A 5,196-nucleotide genomic window follows, 5' to 3' on the forward strand; every position below is an offset into this window, starting at 1 on the left:
TGGCCATGGGACTGAAAAAGGTCAGTTTCCATTCCAATCCCAAAGAAAGGCAATGCCAAAGAATGCTCAAACTACCGCACAATTGCACTCATCTCACATGCTAGTAAAGTAATGCTCAAAATTCTCCAAGCCAGGCTTCAGCAATACGTGAACCATGAACTTCCTGATATTCAAGCTGGTTTTAGAAAAGGCAGAGGAACCAGAGATCAAATTGCCAACATCCGCTGGATCATGGGAAAAAAAAGCCTTACATTATAAAGAGGTGAAAGTCATGGGTGCCTGTGCATTAAAAGCTAGCAAGAAGCCAATTATTTAATCCTTGAATGAAGCCTCGTCTTTCTCTCTGGGCAAACCATCAATGCTTGTTATTACCATGCACTTGTATAGAACTTTACAGCTTACAAAGTGTTTTCCCATACATTACTGCATCTGGCCAGTAAACTTTTAGAAAGAGTCGGAGAGGACATTCTGTGTTTGTTTAATGTGAACGCTATCTCATGGATGTAAAATAATCTGTCCAGGAGAACAACCGGCCAAGTGTCAAGGAAGATATTCAAACTCTCTGAGAAACATCTAAGTATACATTTTTAGCAGTTCAAAGATGTCTATCTCTCTTTTTCATGGCCTTTTCTCAGATGACACCAGAGAAATTATTTTTCCACGGGGGACATGTGTTAAGTGTTTGAGATTTCTATTTGTGGCTTTAGCAACAGCAAATGACTTTTTAAATGAGAATACTAGTTACAGAGGAAGACAGGAAAGAATTATTCTCAAACCTTCATTACGTCTAAGAGTACACTCGTATCGTTAACTAGTTTAAAACCAAAATCTGCCTGTAACCTCCTAATTGCTACCTTATTCTACTTCCCCAATATTTGAAAATAATTTGTCTGAAAAATATCATATAAAAGGAACACAGTAATATACGGTCCCAGTAATAGTAGGAAAAAGTCAAAGTAACTCAAAAATATTGGCATTGATTAAAAAAAATTCTAAAAGATTGACTTTCAGAATTGTTGATGAGACAATTGAAAACACACCTTTCAAAGTTACCAAGTGCTTGTTTTAAAAAATGTAGATAACCTACATGGGAAGTCCTTAGAAGACTGTAAGCATAATTAAGTCATCTGGGTAGCTAGAATAAAAGGAAAAAAAAAATAATACATTTTACAAAAAAACTAAAACCAATAATCAATGTCTTTAAGCATAAAATTTAAAAAATGTAAAAACAGTGAGACCACTCAATGTCATTGAAGGGCCACTGACTTTGTTCCAGGATTAAAGAGAAACAAGCAGAGTACTGGAGAAGGCAAAGGCACCCCACTCCAGTACTCTTGCCTGGAAAATCCTGTGGACGGAGGAGACTGGTGGGCTGAAGTCCATGGGGTTGCTAAGAGTAGGACATGACTGAGTGACTTCACTTTCACTTTTCACTTTCATGCATTAGAGAAGGAAATGGCAACCCACTCCAGTGTTCTTGCCTGGAGAATCCCAGAGATGGGGGAGCCTGGTGGGCTGCCGTCTATGGGGTCGCACAAAGTCAGACACAACAAACGACTTAGCAGCAGCAGCAGCAGCAAGCAGAATATTGCTTCTGCTTGTTCTATCTTCATCTGAAAGCCTATAGGTGACCCCTCAGGATTTTGTTACCTAAACACCTGAGAGAAACTTCTAAAAGGAAAGCTAAAATTAACTCCCAGGCCTGACTGCATAAGGTTGAGCTTACTTTAATGGTTTGTCACCTTACAAGGCAGACCTTATGTATTCTTAGAACCTGGAGTATAAGACATGATGTACAGTTTCAAGTTATCTATAAGATAAATAAAAGTGGAAAAAATAAATAACCTTGAAAGGCTGAGGTAGGTCCCAGAGACAGAATGTTGTCAGCTAAAAAAATAAAAAGCACAAGACAGTTGCAAGTTGTTTTATTTGGGGTAAAGTGGAGACTATATGCCAGGAGACTGCATTTCAGATAGCTCTGAGAAACTGCGCCAAAGAGGCAGGGAGGAGGTCAGTATACAGGTTGATTTGCTGAAGCAGAAATACATCAATAGAGTACATATTTTTTGCGGGTTTCTGTCAGTCACAATGGACAACTGTCATCAGGAAGGACTTCAGTGCTTTTCTAGATATAAGGTGATATAAGAATTAGGCTCATAAAATGGGCTCCTGAAAATATCTGAAGACCTGTCCTGACAGTTTTCTCCTCAGCACAGAGTGCCTCATTTCTGCTCTCCACTCTGAACTCCTTTCAGGGGTTGTTGAAAATCAGCAGTTGCAGAAGCACATGATTTAATCCTTGTAGAGGTAGATGGCAAGTGCCAGTTTACAGTTGACAATATATTAGTAAACTCTTGTTGGCAAGAGTAATCTTAAGTAATCTATATAGATCTATGAGAGGTCTAACATTTCAAGGTCAAAGCAAAAAAGATCTTACCCTTTTCTCTTTCTACTCTTCTAAGTCTCTCTCCTAACCCTAACTTTTTTAACCTTGCATCTTAACTTGGATTTCTCTACTTCTCCTTGCCCTTACAAAACTTTCCCTCCACTAATTTATTAAAAATTGAGAATGCATGTAAATGTTCTATGCAATTATATTTATATTTTCATCTTCAACTATAATTTTCTGGTTCTTAAAAGTTGCAACATGGTATAGAAGGGATTCCCAGGTGGCTCAGTGGTAAACAACCCACCTGCCAATGAAAAGAGATGCCAGAGATGTGGGTTTGATCCCTGGGTCAGGGAGATCCCCTGGAAAACAGCAGCCCACTAACAGTTTGCCTAGACTTCCCTGGTAGCTCAGCTGGTAAAAGAATCTGCCTGCAATGCAGGAGACCCCAGTTTGATTCCTGAGTTGGGAAGATCCCCTGGAGAAGGGATAGGCTGGCTGTCCACTCCAGTATTCATGGGCTTCCTTGGTAGCTCATATGGTGAAGAATCCACCTGCAATGTGGAAGACCTAGGTTCAATCCCTGGATTGGGAAGATCCCCTAGAGAAGGACATGGCAATCGACTTGAGTATTCTTGCCTGGAGAATCCCCATGGACAGAGGAGCCTAGCAGGCTATGGTCCATAGGATCACAAAGTCAGACATGACTGAAAAACCAAGCACGGAAACAATTTGCCTGGAAAAGTCCATGAGCAGAGGAGCCTAGTGGGCTGTGGTCCACGGGTCACAAGTCAGACACCACCAAGCAAATGAACACACACATTGCAGAGAGAATGCTGAAGTCAACCAGAAAATCAACAGTGAGCCCTAGATCTGCCACTATTCTTGTGACCAGTGGCAAATAACTTCAAAAGAGAACTAAAATGTCTTTATTCAAAATTTAGGTATATAGCTCACTAAGCATAGTTTCGGAAAAGGCAATGGCACCCCACTCCAGTACTCTTGCCTGGAAAATCCCATGGACGGAGGAGCCTGGTAGGCTGCAGTCCATGGGGTCGCTAAGAGTCAGACACGACTAAGCGTCTTCACTTTCACGCATTGGAGAAGGAAATGGCAATCCACTCGTGTTCTTGCCTGGAGGATTCTGGTGGGCTGCTGTCTACGGGGTCGCACAGTCTGACACGACTGAAGCGATTTAGCAGCAGCAGCATAGTTTCATAGTTTTTCCACATAATAAAGCAAGCACAAAATTAAAAGTGGATGAGATCCACCTTATTGTTCAGTTGTTCAAATTAAATGTTTCCACTTGGTTTTAAAATAGATTTGTTCAAATCAGGATACAAAAGTGCTATCTGTATTTACTTTGTGTCACTTAAGTTTTTTTTAACTTAAAGGGTCCCCCTCCCTCTTCTTGCAATTTGTTAACAAGGCCAAGACATTTATCCTGTAGAATTATCCCTATTCTGGATTTTGTTGATTGTATTCCTATGGTGTTCTGCAACATGTCCCTTTGTGCTGTTTATTTCCTATTAATGGACAGATCTGGAGGCTTGATCAGATTTGGGGTCCCCAGCCCCCCGCCCCCATCAAGACACTTCATAGATGGTGCTGAAGTGAAGTGGCTCAGTCGTGTCCAACCCTTTGAGACCCCACGGATTGTAGCCCACCAGGCTCCTCTGTCCATGGGATTTTCCAGGCAAGAGTACTGGAGTGGATTGCCATTTCCTTCTCCAGGGGATCTTCCCAACCCAGGGATAGAACCCGGGTCTCCCGTATTGTAGACAGACGCTTTACTGTCTGAGCCACCAGGGAAGTCACAGATGGTGCTGGGCACTTTCAATTGAATTTTATTATAAGGCACATCATGAAGATTAACCAATGAGATCATCAGGTGCTGCCATTTCATCCAAAGTTCATCATCAGCTTTTCAATTAATAGCTTCAGCAGCCACTGATAAGCACTGCCTAGCTCTTGTCAATTTATCTGGAATTTTAAAATGGTGATATTCTAACACTTATTCTCCATATATTAACTACAATAATTCTATAATTCTTCCCCTCAATTATTTAATTATCCTGGGATAAGGCAGGATAAATTCTTCTTTCTCTTCAGATTTCCAGTTTTCAGAATAATTCCTCAACATCTTTCCAAAGGCAACTGAGTTGGGTTTGTTTTGTTTTTGCCCTCTTTTATCATTTTGAATGCATAAGTTACATATTCAATGCATTTCATTTCATTTATTAATGAACATCAAAGTACTCCACATATATCACTAGTTGTTTAGAATCCCTCATTGGATCTTGGGCTTCTGAGAAAACATCTTCAAGTTTCTGAAGGCTCTCTTGCTTTGGCAATACTTAGGTATTAACTTTTCCGACATGAAATTTTTGTTGGAAGGAGAAAGTGCCTAACGTGCATGTATGAATCGAATGATCTCTCTCAAAATAAGCTGGGGCAAGGAGGCTGGAGTATAGATAAAACAAGTTTGGCTACCCATTGCTAACTTCTGAAATTAGTATAAGCACAGTTTATTATTGTTCCTTGTATCATTCTCTTGTATACATTTGAAAAATTCCATAATGAAGCTTTTAATTTCATTTTACTAGTAAAACTGTAAAAAGTCACCAACTATTACAGAAAAACAGAAGACAAACATATCCTAAGTCTAGCTCACACCCAGCCAGATAGCTTCCCAAAATTATATCAAAGAACATGCAAGAGAAAAAAAAAAAAACTTACCTATATTATCTCACTTTACATTCAAGAAAAAGTTGTATATCTGAAGTTAAGAGATAGTCTGAAAAGTG

The sequence above is a fragment of the Capra hircus genome, chromosome 1, assembly GCF_001704415.2.
Source record: "Capra hircus breed San Clemente chromosome 1, ASM170441v1, whole genome shotgun sequence".
Taxonomy (NCBI): domain Eukaryota; kingdom Metazoa; phylum Chordata; class Mammalia; order Artiodactyla; family Bovidae; genus Capra; species Capra hircus.